This window comes from Vollenhovia emeryi, unplaced genomic scaffold (assembly GCF_000949405.1).
Source record: "Vollenhovia emeryi isolate VEMERY1.0 unplaced genomic scaffold, V.emery_V1.0 DF939191.1, whole genome shotgun sequence".
NCBI classification, from domain to species: Eukaryota; Metazoa; Arthropoda; class Insecta; order Hymenoptera; family Formicidae; genus Vollenhovia; species Vollenhovia emeryi.
In genome coordinates, this window is record NW_011967175.1 from 27,582 (window position 1) to 43,516 (window position 15,935).

Below are 15,935 nucleotides of genomic sequence, written 5' to 3' on the forward strand. Positions count from 1 at the left end.
CTAGAACTTGGACCAAGTTCTAGCATCGTGGACATTGGGCCTTAGGGGATGCTGGAGTGTGATTCTGCACTTTTGCACCTTTCCAACCTGGAAACCATCAGTTCGCGGAAACACTTGTGTGATATACAAATTAAATGGCTTACGTGTCTAGATCGAAAGCAGCTATTCCGGCTAAATGAAAGAACAATACGGCATCGCTGAAGCTAAGTTTGTAAGTCTAATAAAAAATAACAGTGAGCAACGCACGTACTACATGTAGCGTATGTGTGCATTGCTCACTATTATTTCTTATTAGACTTACAGACTTACAGACTTAGTTTCAGTGATGCCGTGTTGTTGTCTCATTTAGCCGGAATAGCGAGCTGTTATTCGATCTGTACACGTGAGCCATTTAATTTGTGTATTACACGAATGCTTCCACGAAACAGACGGTTTTAAGTGCGTAAGGTGCGAAAGTGTTTCTGCACTTTGGGCACCGTTTGCTCCTAGAACTGTCAGCTCGTGAAAACATTTGTGTAATATACAAGTTACGTGGCTTTTGCGTACGAGCCGACAGTGTTCCACTATTCGGACTAAATCAGAGAACGGCGTGGTATCATTGAAATTAAGTTTAGGCACTTGACAAGATGTTTATTCACTCGAATAAGTTATAGGTTGGGTAACCTGTAACTTATTACCATTTACTTTATCGCCGTTAAGCCGAGCTGTTCCTCGCGAGACGTAGTTTTCGCGAGAAAATCGCAGGACGCGCGCCTCGACGTTGCTTCCGCATCCTCTCGCACAAGGGACGCTGGAGTGATTCAGCAGTTTTGGCACTTTTCGTGAAAACATTTGTGTAACATACAAATTATGTGGCTTTTGCGTACGAACCGACACAGTGTTCCACTAATCGGACTAAATCAGAGAGCAGCGTGGTATCATTGAAATTAAGTTTAGAAGCCTAACAAAGAGTCTATTCACTCGAATAAGTTGTAGGTTAGGTAACTTATAAGATTTTTTGTTAGGCTTCTAAACTTAATTTCAATGATACCGTGCTGTTCTTTGATTTAGTCCGATTAGTGGAGCACTATCAATATCTGTACGCAAGAGCCCCATAATTCGTATGCTACACAAATGTTTTCACGAATTTGCAGTTCTAGGAGCAAGAGGTGCCAGAAGGGCAGAAATCACTCCAGCCTCCCCTTAAAGCCTCCCCTTAAAGCCCTGTATCAGACTACGGATTGAGATTGAGATTAGATTGAAGTTTGTCCAATTAGAGTAAAAGTTACTAAACTTGAGACTAGTAAACTTTACTGTGACTGGTCAAATTTCAATCCAATCCCAATCTCAATCCGTAGTCTGATACGGGCTTAAGGGGATGCTGGAGTGTGATTCTGCACTGTTGCACCTTTCTTACCTAGAAACTATCAGTTCGCGGAAACACCTGTGTAATATACGAATTAAATGACTAAAGGCCTGTATCCACGATGCTAGAACTTGGTCCAAGTTCTAGCATCGTGGAAACAGGCCTTTACGAGTACAGATCGAAAGCGGCTTGCTATTCCGGTTAAATGAAGGAACAATATGGCATCACCGAAACTAAGTTTGTAAGTCTGTAATAGAAACTTAGTTTCAATGATGCCATATTGTTCTTTAATTCAGCCGGAATAGCAAGCCGCTTCTGATCTGTACGTGTAAGCCATTTAATTTGTATATCACACAAATGTTTCCACGAAACGGACAGTTTTAAGCGCAAAAGTGCAGGATCACTCCAGTATTCCCTTAACGTGCCGCGTTTTCGCGAGCAGTTTGCGAGTTTATTTAACGAATTCGTGTAAACGGGTTGAAGGGTATGCAATTGTCGTGCGGAAAACCGCCGAACGTCGGATTTCATTATGGAACTCTCGTTGCAGAATCCTGAAACGGAAATCTCTCTCTCCTCCGCTTTCGAAGAAACTTACTGATTTTTAACGAGCCAGACTCTTGTAATTAATTCTTGATCGAGGAATTCGTGCGAAGCAAATTCAAAAATACAGTTTCCCCCTTTATTTTGCTCGCGTGCAAAGGACGTTTTCCTGCGATAACGGCGCGTGCACTGTTGCGGCCCCGAGGCCGCGATATTTTCGTTTCGGAGAGTATCCGTTCTAAATGGGACAAAAAGAGATCCGTGACGAGAAAGACATTCGAGATGACGTTTTGGGGCAGCGCGTGTACTTCTAATAATAAAAGCTCTCGGAGTGACTCGCTAATGAGTGCGCCGCGAAGAAAGGGAACGGCCGCGCTCGGCCGGGCCGTTTTCACACGTGCACGCCAGCCCCGGCCGCGCAAAAGTGACGCAACGCGGCGAGAGAGGAGAAAAGTGCTCTCGGCTATCTCGGAACAAAGTCGGCTTTTTGATTCCGCGCGCTGCGCTTCGCGCATAATCCGCGTCGGCGTCGCGGCGGCACCGCCAGTGGATCTGTCGCAACGTTTTCGCCGGGACTATTTTTGCGGCTGGTAATTCTTCGCTCGTCCGAAAGCCATTAGCTGCGGCGGTTAAACGCGCGGCGCCCGCAGTTGAAACACTTTTGATAAACGAAAGAACTGCATCTCGATCTCCCCGAGCGGCCTTTGTCGTCCCAATATCGTCTCTATTATCCTACGGACGCGCTAATAAGCGCGATTGCGATCGCGGTGACGCGCGATTATTGCGCGATTATCGTTGCCGGGGCGTCGATGCGCTCGAACGAGCGCGCTTCCTCGCGCCGGGCTCGCCGAGAAAGTCAACCGCCGTATCGACGACCGACGATTGTGCGTGACGTAACGCGGCATTTTCGAGCTTTCCCGTACGATCGCGCGTGGTCCTGCTGAGAGTTTTTCACCGGGCGCTGCACTAGGCTGGAAGACCTACTGCCCTCCTGAGAAAGATGGACCGAGCGGGACGGACAAACGGTTTCTATTTCTCCCTCTAGTAATTTTTGTTCTCCATCTCGCGATTTCTGTCTCATTTGTGTAGGGTGAGATAGAAAATCGTTGACCAAACCAGAATGACATAGAGACCGAACGGAGACTACGGCGGGTAAACCGCTGGTCAAAATCACGCACAGCAATGCTTATCAATGCCCGGTGGGCATTACTTTGTCTTACTTTATCTTTATAATGCCCTAGCAAGGTCCAATGTCCAAACTAATGCCCGGTAAAGCCACAAATCTGTACACGACAATGCCCTCAGCGGTTTTCCCCGCGGAAAACTGTTCCTCTGTCTCGCTTTGTCCGTCTTTTTCGAGAGGACAGTAGGTCTTCCAGCGTGGTATTGTTATAGCTAATTCGATTGTTTGCACCCAGCGCGCACTGAGCGTCGTTTGCGTATTGCTTAGCTTCTAATAATCGGCAACAAGAAAATTAAGACCGCACCCAACCGACCTGCCGCGTCGAGTTACACGCGAGTGAAGAAAATCGAAAATTTCCCTAATAGGCCGGGCAAGAACGTCCGCGCCGCCCGGCACGCCAAGCGGAACTTTGGGTGCCGGTCACAGATGCGCGCGTATCAGGTGTATCATGTAAATGTAGAAGCGGCGGAGGCGGGAGAGTCGCACGCGTTGAATAACAACGCGCGTTTCTCCGGCGCGGCCGTCTCTCGAGCGTGCAAAATTGTGCGTGTCTCGCGTGATATAATCACGAGTTCTACTAAGAATGGGATTAACATTATACGAACCGGAGTGTCGTCGTGCGACGAGCGTACACGTCGTTTTACCATGTGACGAGACTTCCACCCTCCCCCTCTTGTTGTACCTACCTCGTTACTTCCTCCGGACGGGGTACAATAGAAAAAAAGGGCAAATTATAGACCGCGCGAGGTACGTCTTCGTATGGAATCTTCATCGGACCCTGAACGAAGTATCTTCAGGAAGTAGGGCTCAGCTGGCGTACGTTGACTCTGACGTCTTCGACTCTTTGCCCTCGCGCGCATTGTTTCCTCAGGAAGCGACAATCTTTATACGCGCGTGCGCGCGATACATTTGTGCGCGAGATCTTTTTTTTTCTAAAATTTTAAGCACTCGGGGCGTTGCTCTACATTTGGATAAATCAAACTGAGCAGAACGGCTGTATTAGATCCTTAAGTCCGTGTCGCACTACGTATTGTGGATCGCGGATCGCAATTCGAGCAGTCGGATACGAGGCTGTCTCGTCTGATTGGCTGAATTGCGATTCGCGACCTTCAAACTCAATCCGATTCGCGATCTGCGATACGCAGTGTGACACGGGCTTCAAGACAATGTTTCATGTTTTAAGCCTTTGGCTCGGTCTACGATGAGTCGTCAGTCGTTAGTCAAAAGTCAGAACTATATGTTGATCCTTTTTCTTCCACCCAAATAGGAAAAGGAGAAGCATATAGTTGCGACTTCTGACTAACGACTAAAACAACTCATTGTGGAGCCTTTGTCTTGAGGTAACGCGCAATAACTGTCTCACGTCTTAAGAGTACAAGACAGCCGTTCTGCTCGGGCCCTAAGATTCGGGCGCGGCCGTCCGCGTTCGCGCTTCCTTCCGCACGGATCTTGATAACGCGAGTCATCAATAACCGCAACATCTGACGTAATTGGCGTAATTGCCGCAACATTCCCATCGCGGGGAAAGCTACTGTCCGCCGCGCTTTAGCCCGTAATTGGAGGCGAAGTTGCGTTTCCACGCACTTAAGTGTTAACAACGCCAATTATCGATAATCGCGCTTTATGACTATAATTCCGATCGCATTCTCATACATCCAGATTGGCGCAGCCCGTAATTGAATGCGACGCGCTGAACGAGATTACGTTTAATCGTGGCGACATTATCGTCGACGAACATTCGTGGGGCAGGAGGGGACTTTCCGCGACCTCGCGGTTTCGATTTCAGAGTTCGCTCGAGAGCGAACCGCCAAGTTATGCCAACTCCGACATTAGTGTCGCAGTACGACAATCGATCTTTCCGGCCAACCCGCGCTACCGCAAAGCTTCCGCCGTGGAAAATCCCACTTCGCGTCTATTAACCCTCGGAATCCCGGACAAATGTATTGTCCACGTGACACACGAGATTGAAGATAAATTGAGGAAGGGACCGCGGACCGTGAAAAGATACAGAACCGATGTGAAGTACAGAAATTCAGGATAATAAAATGCGGAATATTCTAAGAGTACGCGGAGAGAATTTTCTCTTAGAATTTATCCTGAGAATTACGTGGGACAACATGGCATTTCGAGGGATTTGACGAGAGTCTTGTAAAATTTTACCATGTACTTTTTGGTAAATTTAATCGAACATATTTGATATTTTATTCCGATGGACATTAATATTTTTCACCGCGTTAGATTAATTCGAAAAAGTTCTCGTAAAATTCTTCCAAATCCCACGGCTACCCTGATTTTCGGGATAAATTCTGAGAGAAAATTCTCTCAGCGTGTGTAACTTTTCATATGTTCCGCGTGAGTACTTTAGTAATGCTAATTTATCAATCGATCTTTTATTCACTTTAGCTTACAGCCAGAAAGTGGGACTTGGTTTACAATAGAAACTTAACTCATTCACTCATCCATACCCGCCCTAACTCTAACTATTCTCTACAGTAATGCTAATTTAATAAATATTATAAATGAGGCATCTAAATATGTATATTATTAAAACGGTGAGCTTATTGTCAACCCAACTGGCAAACCTCATCGAATTCGTTACGCAATGGAATAAAATTTGCCAGGTGGGTTGACAATAAGCCGTTTCAATTTTTAATCATCACTGGCGACTATAAGCGACATTTTTCTTTCGTGTATCATTATTATTTAATATCATGTTCCATGCGTACGCAGAATATTGATACTGTTTTGTATGCATACATACGGTGTACATTTTGTACACATTTGCGGGCATCAATTGTCGTTAAATGCGAGGACCACGGTTATGATTGAAGACTATTTTTAGCGCGGCGCAGTGTATCGCCACGTCATGAAATAATAGTGGGCTCGACTTGACGTAGTATCCGCGGCACACACGTGTACGGATGCCCGCGGCGGCAAAAAAAGCGATGTCCTTTAAGGTCGCCGTGCGCAATCATGTCTAATCGATCTCTCTAATGATATCTAACGATATCTATCTAATGATATCTCCGGTTTATCCGCTTATCGCACTGTCGCGATTACACGATTAAAGCGAACGCACGCTCGCGATAAAGGGCAAGGGGCCGTTCGACGCCATTCGACGCGGAACTTTACGACACACTCTGGCGACCCTTCGATCCGTATTCTCTATCCGCGCTCGAGACCGTTTAACGGTGCATGTAATCGTCTCATTTTTAGACTTTGCGATACAAATATGTTTTATTTATATGGGAAAACCGGCAAGGGGGAAACGGGTTTTTCGTGCAGCTCGCCGGCTGATGAACGCAGGCCGGGAAGAATCGCGGATGCACGTCGATTTAGGGCCCACAAGTTTTTCCGTAACCGCAAGGTTTCGACCAGTCGCGTTGCTCGATTTGATTACGGACGGCCGAATTCAATCGCGAATCCTTTTTTCGCGACGATTACACGATCCGACAATCAATTTTCCCCCTAAACGGATTTCACTCGAAGGGCAATAAATTCACGGTGTAGCCAGCAGGTAACGCCGATCAATTTAACAGAAACTCCGCTGTCTCGTATTAGGGGCCTGTTTCATAATAAGGGACTGCTCTATTGTTACGGAAATTTATGTGCGGCCCTCGGGCCGGATCTGTGACAGGTGTACAGTAGACCTTAAGAAATTGATCTATCACAGGCGATTATTCTTCTCACTTTCGATTGCGATTGGTCAGTTCTTACGACTTAAGACTCACCTTTTCTTCCACCCAGGAAGGAAAAGGATCAGCATATCGTTGGGACTTTTGACTAACGACTCATTGTAGACCGGGTCTAAAGGCCTGTGTCCACGATGCTAGGACTTGGTCCAAGTTCTAGTTTCGAGAAACGTGTAGCCAATCAACCTGCAGCTATTCCATAAAAGCTGCACGTTGATTGGCTACGCATTTCTTGGAACTAGAACTTGGACACAGTTCTTGGATTGTGGACACAGGGCTTAAGACTTGGCGCGTGTCGACGAGAAGACGCTGTCGATATTCGCGCGGCTTATCGATTGACCCTCGAGACCGCGTGTGTCGCCGAGGCGAGGCGACGCCGTGACGGTGGGCGGCGAGGAAGCAACTCTCGTTTCCAGCGCGTTTCCCCTTTTTCTCTCCTTTGTCGCCGCGCGCACAAATTCGGGCTTTGACTTGCCAGCCCAGCGCTTCCTCCCGTAAATCATCCCAGCGCGGCAGAGTCGCCGCTATTGCTTCTGAAAATATCCCGATGCCACGGTCGCATTAACTGTGCAAAAGCATCACGCTGCGCGCGTTTTATACCGAATAGTCCCGGAGGTCCGCAATTCATTATACCTTTAACACCACAAAAGGAAGATATTTTATTCATAAGCTGGGGAAATCCTCTAAGCAAGGGCGAGAAATCTTATATCAGGTATTTTTCCCTTACCTCAACACATTTATCTATAAAAGAGGTAGACCCATAAGTTACAATTAAGAATAAATATGTCTACGAATAACTTTCGCATTGTGGAGCGTCGCGATTTTCACGTAGAATCCTGTTTACAGTCTCACGTGAGTTATCGTCAATTTTGTCGTTTGCAACGATCGCAATATTTTCGCCCTCCCCGACTATCGTGCGGTTTTTCACCGGAGATTTCTCGTTCAGAACGTCCGTTCGTCCACAAAGAAAATCAATCGTTTACACGAGAAATGAGGCGTGGGTATTTTTAAGAACGCTTTCCGCGCGGACGGGCGTGTTTATTACTTAAAAGCATTCAACGGTGGCAACCGATGGCCGCGTATGTCACGTTTTAGAGGACACGAGTAATACGTTTATCCCGCGTTTCCATTATCTCGCACACAGAGCCTCCGATTGTAACATCGGCTTACATCGACACGATCGTTTTCCGGACGTTTAAGAGCCTCCGCCCCGCCCCTCTGTTCCCCCCTCGAAAGCACTCTGGCCGGTCGGATAGTCGGATAAACCTTTAAAACGTCAGCTCGTCGACACGTCGAGATTTCATATTCACGAGTGAGGGCGGCGGGAGGGGAATCTCGAGGGTGGACGCGTCCCTTTCCGGATTTGTCACGTTTGTCTCGATACCGCCGCGCCGGCCCTTAAAAGTTTCGCCACTCGGACGAGCGCGCACGTGAACACGCGCGCAGGCTTTTAATTGCCCATATTTTTAGCTCGGGCGTCCAGTCCGCTCGTGACGATAAATTTCTCCGCTCCCTGACTTCGGCGGGATCGCCGGCATTCGTTCCCTTCCTTCGCTCCCTCCGTCGTCGTCGTCGTCCTCGTCGTGAATCTTGTACCTGAATCCTACACTCGAGAGAGCGCAGTGGCGTATCCCTTCCCACCGGAACCGCTCCGGAGGGCGGCCGGTCGCTCTCGCAGTCCGAAAGCGGAAGGCGGGGAGGCTCGGAGGGAAGATGGAAGAAGAACCGAGGGAAAAAGAAAACAATTACTCGCTCGGGTTCGAAGGCGCGTACTTGCGATAAAATACCGGCTGTCTGCTAGATAATTAATATGCTCGGTGGACAGACGTGCCACGGGGAAATGGCAAATGAGATACATCGCGTGATCTGCTCTGATATCCTGTTAATAGCGCGACGTCGAGCTCTGATCGCATAATATTAAACTAGTTTCGAAACGAGCCGGTCGGAATTGAAGACATTCCAACGGGGAAGAGGGCAAAATTTTTAACCGAACAGTCGACCGTGGTCTCTCCCTTCGAATTGCGCGGCGAGGTCTCATTGTTTTACGCTGATTAGCGCGAAAATAATAAATCGAGGCCGCGTATCGCTCTCGCGATCGGTGTATTTTCCGGCCTTTGTTGGCGGGCAATTTCGGAGAGGCTTGTTCGTGCCCAAGCCGTATCTAAAAGGTTAATATGTACCATTTGCGATATTGGCCGATGGCAAACCTCGAGCAAGAATGAAACGGTACAACATACTTATTCACATCGCCGTACTTTCCGCATGATTGCGCGAACGCTGCAACGAAGCCGCAGAGTTTTTTTTTTTCGCCGCGACGCGTTTCCACGTCTCGTTACCTCGTAACCCTCGCGGGACGCAGGATCAGGATCATTGCGGAACAACGCGACACGGTACGAGAAGGAGAAGGAGGAGGAGGAGGCCGCACATTGTCGAGGCGTAACGGATCAGAGTGAAAGTCCGAGACACGACTCGCGCCGCTCGCTTGCTCGCGCCGCTCGCGAGCGAGTCCGTCTCTCTTCGAAGAGGAGCCTTCGAAGGCGCGATATATCGACTCGACTCCGAACGGTTCCGAAATAGTCGTGAGTTCGCGCCTCCCGGCCTGCCGATACTTACGCAATTACGAGAGCGTACCCTCTCTTTTTTTCTGTCTCCTTCTTGCCACCTTTCCTCTCCAGGCAGCCCGCTTGTCTCGCGTCGGCCACGCGTTCGTTCTCGCTCCTGTTTCGGGTAGACGCGTGTCCGATGCACTTCCGGTCCAACTACTGGCTTGGGCGCTTCGCGCCGCTTACGCCGTTTCAGTCGCGGCGAGGGGATCCGAGCGCGACGTTTCGGATTATTTTTATCGCCGGGGTGCGACACACCCGCTTTCGGTTCGCAATTCCAGATCTATGCGGGGAACACACGCACGCACGCACGCACGCACGCACGTCATTTTCGTATCTTCGATGCTCGGCGCTTGCCGAACGTTAAACGTCGCCGCGGCTGAATCGGAGTCGTAGAATTTTATTGTCCGGAGTAGAATATTCGCTCTCGATCGTTCGCCGTATATCTCTTTCGCGACTCTTCATCTATCGAAGGATTGCGCAAAGAATCCACAGACCCAGAGACGACTGCGCAACAAGTGCCCGCGCATTATTCGTTTCGTAAGTCCAAGTGACGGAAGTGCATCCTACTCCGTGCTCGCGGAATTGCCACAGGCAGAGAGTATTAATTGCTGAATCGGAATACACGGCGGGCAGCCGCCGCGATCGGTGATTCACGATGCCTACATTTCGATTTCTATGTCAATGACGGGATATAAACTGTACACACTCGTCTGCGCTAAATTGGTCTAGTTTGTGTAGGTTGGCAGAGAGAAGGGGGGAAAACGTTTGGAGATAGTCGAATGGTACCGCGGGTCGATATTCAGCCCGGTTACACGAAGCTCCTAGAAAAATACACGAAGGAACTGTTTAGAAGTCCAGGCGTGGGCATATCGAAACTCGGTTCGCCTCGTATTGGACATTCGTCAACTCACGTAACATCGATTGACGGTCGAAATGTCACAAGTGTCGGAAATACCGGTGTTTCACCTTGAATTTAGATCTCGCTTGTCGAATTCTATTTCGATTTGTAAGAAAGCAATCTCCTCCAAGTAATTACACAAAGAGATGGCAGGTTTTCAGCACCCAAATTCAATCACAAGTCTATTTTCGCAACGCGATCCAACGATGAATTTTCCACTAAACAGATTTCGCTCCAAGGGCGACAAATTCGTGGCGGAATCAACCGATGACGCCTATTAATTTAACAAGACACTCCGCTATCCCGTATTAGGATTCTATCTCGTATACCAGGGGACTTTCCTCTTTAACCGGAATTAATGTCACGATTAGTTGAAAGATCCTACGGTCGGACGTAGAGGGGGCCCGAGTTCAGTTTGGGTCCGAACCGGACCCAGGATGAACGACAGCAATCTCATCTTCATCGAGAAAGTCTGTTGCCACGTGAAAGTCCCGTAGCCGCGTAAGCCGTGGCGAATGCCGCGTCGAAACAATGACCGGTATTCGGAGCGTGCATTTATTTAAATCGCGAAGAGAGGCAAGTGTTGCTCCTTGCGCGCCGAGTACGCAGCGAGGAGGTTAAATATATCTTGGCCTGGCCTAACCGTTCCTCCTCCTATCCTCATTCCTTTCGAACGGCCGGTCCCCGCTAAGTCAGATTCGAGTGCAACGGCGGGTTCTAGCGGCGAGAGAGCCGCGGCGAGGGTCGCCCCCGATGACGAACGATCGGCGAAGTTTCCGAGATTAGTTACGGGAAACCATTGCAGGGACCGTTTGTTCGTAAATCTCGTGACTCGCGGGCTAGGTAGACAGATCGCTTATTGCGGAGTCACGATGGAAAATGCCGGGCGTTTAGCGTCTAAATTAAATCATTCGCGCCGCGCCCGCGAGATTTGCGGCGTTAATTAAATAGTTCTGGCGGGTTTAACGTTGTCACCCGGCGTCCCGCGGTTAATGTCGATCTGATTAATTTGTATAAATAGCACGCACGGTTTGGCATTGACGCTTAATGCCAGTTGACGAAACGTCCAGCTCTCTAATCGCGGGGGCGGGGGATTGGTTGTCTTAAAAATTCATTCTGTTAAAACATTTTCGTAATTAATGCTAATGAGAGAGAGAGAGAGAACGGCCGGAGGGGGTGGCTGTGCACACAGCCGCGCAAAACACCGCCCAAGGAAAATATTTGGGCCGGAAATTATGCGCGATATTTTCGCACTCCAATAATAAACTAAGCTACGCGCCCGCGGCGGATAGCGGATAGCGGACCAAGCGAATAATGATCGTTAAATTGGAGCTGACGAGCGCAGCTTTCGTTCGTCGACGCGTGATACTATCGTCGCGTGTAATCCCGATTTATTTCTCGCCCGATTTCAATTACGGCCGGCCGTGCGCTGAATCATAAAGCTCCGCAGCCAGTCAAATGGAAATAACTGCGCCTCGATAATTATACGAGTACTTTCGAAGCGATATCCATACTTTTGTGTAAAAAAAAAAAAGGAAATGCGCTCATCAGCTTCGTATGTGAGCGTATCGAAAGGATACCTCGATTGAATTACACGTACAAAACTGCGCGAAAGGGCCCCTGTGTCCTATAATGGAAACTATGTATTGTGTTTCGTATAATTCAATATCGTGTAATTATTGCATCGTGCAATTAAATATCAAATTATTTCTATAAATTATATTTTTGCTCGCACATGTGACTGTTAAATGCACCGAGAAAAAGGGGTATCGAATTAAAAAACATTTCCGCGCCGATCACGGCCGCTGCCAAGCAAATGTTTATCAATTCACGAAAACATTCATCGATCCAAGATAGTATACTATATACGTTTCGATGAATGGCCGTGCGTTTAACTTAAAAACATATATATTTTAACTAAAGAAGTACTGTCAATTAAATGTTTATTTATTTCAATAACTTTTTCTCTCTCGGTGCACATTTTTACAAAATATGCGGATGTGTCGTTCGGGAAAAAAAAATTCCGTGCGGTCACGAGGACGTATTTATTTCTATTTGACGGGCACGTAACACGAGTGTGCGATGTAGGTGTGACGTTTTTCATTTTGCACCCTTTAAAAAATACGACTGCAATTTGCAGCGAGTAAAACGCCGATGCGTCTGCGAAAAAATACGCGCGGTAAGTGCCGCGGCGCGTACAAATGGGAAGTGTGCGGTTCGCCCGTGGGTGCTTGTTCGATGGGGGGAGGGGGGGGAAGAGGGAGAAGGAAAAAAAAGGAGCACGAAAGTGCAAGTCGTTTGCGTAACGCGTGAGTTACTTACGGCGGCGTTCACACCGCCAGTTAACAGCGCAGTGTGCGTCGGTTAAACAACTGTTACAGCCGTTCCACCGTTACGGCGCCTTAATGGCTCGCGAGCAATAATGCTCCTCGTGACGCAACGTTGCTTAATAACTAATAAAAATATTTCGCCGACGCTCGAACAAATACGCGGAGAAGGAAGGGCGGAGATCGTCCGAGGTTATCGCCTCCCTAAGGACCAGTTTCACAAACGTCGGTTAACTGCTAACCGAAGGTTAATTGATTCCCCGTCTCTTCTTATATAACAAGATAGAAAAAAAGAATAAGGAGTCGACTGAACCCTGGTTAACGGTTGACGTTTGTGAAACTTGCCCTGAGCGGCTTTTAGGCCCGCTTTTTCATTTCAACTGTTAACCATAGGCTAGTCGACTCTTCATCTTTTTTTTTTATATTATCATTTAAGACGGAGAATCGATTAACTTCCGGCTAACAATTAACCAGAAAATGAAAAACCAGGCGTTGGAGAGATGCGTGGAGCATCTCGCGAGTCGGTCGGGCGAGTTTGCGCATCGTTGGCGATGACAATACAATTTCGCGAGCGGACGAGGGAGCGTACGCGCGTAGGAGATTTCTCACGAGTGCGATGAAAGTGACTTCCCCTCCGATCGACCTCTCCGCACTCGATAACACGGACGTTCCTCTAAGGCTTCTGTTTATCACGGGTATCGCTTTACGGGATTGTTCGCGCGGATAGGCGGCCGCGGCAATCGGAGCCAAGGTGTTCGCTTTGAGAAAGTTACGACCTCGACGACGGAGTCGAGTAAAAATTTCGTTAGCGCCCACGTAGGGGCGATTTTAACGTGATAAACAATAAGATTGTACCCTCGTTTTGCGCTGTTCTTAAGGCAGTGAAATCCAATTTGAAATACGACGTGCTCTTTCTGCCGGGATGGGAGAAAAAAAGTTAGACGCGGAGGACACTTATGAAATTAACGGCGGCATTGCGGTACCCGGTGGGCCGCTTGTTCTTCTCTCGGGATTATAAAATTGCGATTATGATGATTGACAGCCAGATGGGTTTGGGATTATAAAAAGGATCCTTAGACGAGGCTGCGACGATACCGCAAAGTCATCTTTTCACGACGACGGCTTTGCAACGGCCATTATTTGCCGAGTTTTCGAGCCGTTATGTCATACCGCGTTATTAGTCTATCATTAATCCGTACCAATATGAAAACGCAGATATTGGAAATTATACGTTGCGCGATGCAATCATCCCTTAATCATACACAGCCTTAAGAAAAAGAGAGAGAGGGAGAGAGATACCCCCGTAACCTTCCAAATTGCAATACGCACGCGTGGATAAGCGCAATATGCATAACTGCCCGGGCGTCTATCGCGCGCATTGTTGCATCGGTCGGTTTTCACGAGGATTTTACCCGTTAATCGTAGCGATCGCCGCCACGGTACGCATTATCGCGGAATGCAAGTTGTGCAAACCGAGAAGAGAACAGATCCCCGCCCCGTCGGGTGGAGCGCGAAAGAGACGGAACGAGAGTGAGGGTCGGAGCGCAAAGCAACGTGATAGCTTACGACAAAGACGCGAGCGTAAACGTAGACGTGCTTACCTCCAATTGCATACGACGTTACGTTTTCGCCAAGGCACGCGCGCCGTCTGCGTTTACGCTCGCGTCTTTGTCGCAAGCTATCACGTTGCTTTGTGCTCCGACCCTAACGAGGTATCGCGGGTGAGGGATACCGAAATCAGAAAAGGAAGACGAGGAAGAGGTCGGCCGCTCTCGACTCGGTCCCCGCGAATTCCGCCGCGCCGATTGCCATTCGTCGAGGATGTCGGGGGGGAGATCGGGCAGGTTCCTCGGACAGCTATCGTTACTTTACTTCCCACGACCGGATCTCGATCCTAACGGCCGGCGGTGTCTCTAAACACGCCCGACTGAAAAGGCGGAGGCGGTGCCGCCGCGAGTCTCCCCTCGGCATGAGGCCGCCGGGGCGGCTCAAGTGTTGAACTCAATTCCCGTCGGGTTTAATCTCGGCGTTCGTTCCTAGGATCCCGTTCCGGACGGAAGCGCCCGGACATTTCGCGCAGCGCGTCGCGAATCCCGAGTTTCCGAAAAGTAGACGTCTCTCCGCGATCCTCTTTTCTATGCGCGGGACAATCGCAAGTTTTAATTAAATTCCCTCGGATAGGCGATAAAGAATAAAAACTCTGGCGTTACTCCAATCGCAAAGTGCGATATAAACGTGATAAATGCCGCGCATTTCTTTTATTGTTTTATATTATTGTGTCGTATTTCGTAATCGCAACTGTCGTACTCTCTTCGTCACTGATAATTTCTCAAACGGGGAGTAACAATAGAAAGTACAATCGTGGCAAAAAGTAAGAGGGTCCTCTTTGGTTCTCGTTTCATAAATGTCGAGTTGGAGAGGAATATTCATGTTGCAGGGGATACTGCATTTCTGGCAACATTGTCTGGCGTGAGTCATCGCGGCGCTTCGCTGCGGTGAGTTACCGTTAACTCTTAGCACGACGACGTTGAATCCGCGAGCACGTGAGAACACGCCTTTTTGCCGCGCTCGTTATTTCCGTCAGCGGCTCGGTCCGTTGTTTGTTTACGCGCCGGCCTCGTGCCTTTTCCTAGCTCGACGGCTTTAAAGAAAACGCGAAGGGCACCGAGTGTCTACTCCGTTAGCTCGAGAAAGTTGGGAGGTAAAACTTAGCGAGGCCTTTCCCCGAAGTCTCCCTCGTTTGCGATACAGTTTCGCGAGTTTCCTTCGCGATCTCGCGAAAAATTTCGCTCCCCCTCCTCGCACTGACAAAATTTCGCGCCGACCATACGGCGAACATCAGTCACGTCCCGCACGGCGGTGGCGTAAGAAGTTATGAAACGTGACGCGAGAGCATATAAAACGTCCGCTCAATTACGAGCTCGCTCTATTCAAACGCTCAGATACGTCTAGCGAAATTGGCTTTTCTTGTCTCGCGCGAATCCGAGGCCGGTTTAACCCTTTTCTCTGCGCCATATTAAGCCACTTTGTTCAACTTATTGACAAACGAGGTAGGAATGTACCGTAATTACTAACGTAAAGTAATGATGTCGCAAGTAGATAGTGTGGAGGAGAGAGAGAGAAAAAGGTCTCGATCAATCGTGAAAATATCAGAAATTATCGCGAATCTCGTGAAATAACACGTTACGAGAAATAGTGCCAAAGTTGCCCCTGGGAAAATATACCGTAGAAAACCTGAAAATTTTACTTTCGAGAAATTAATATGAAAAGTAAACTTGGGCACTTGAAACTTTTACTTTAGGTAAGCGTGAAACTTACTTTAAGAATTTAAAAGAAAGCTTGAA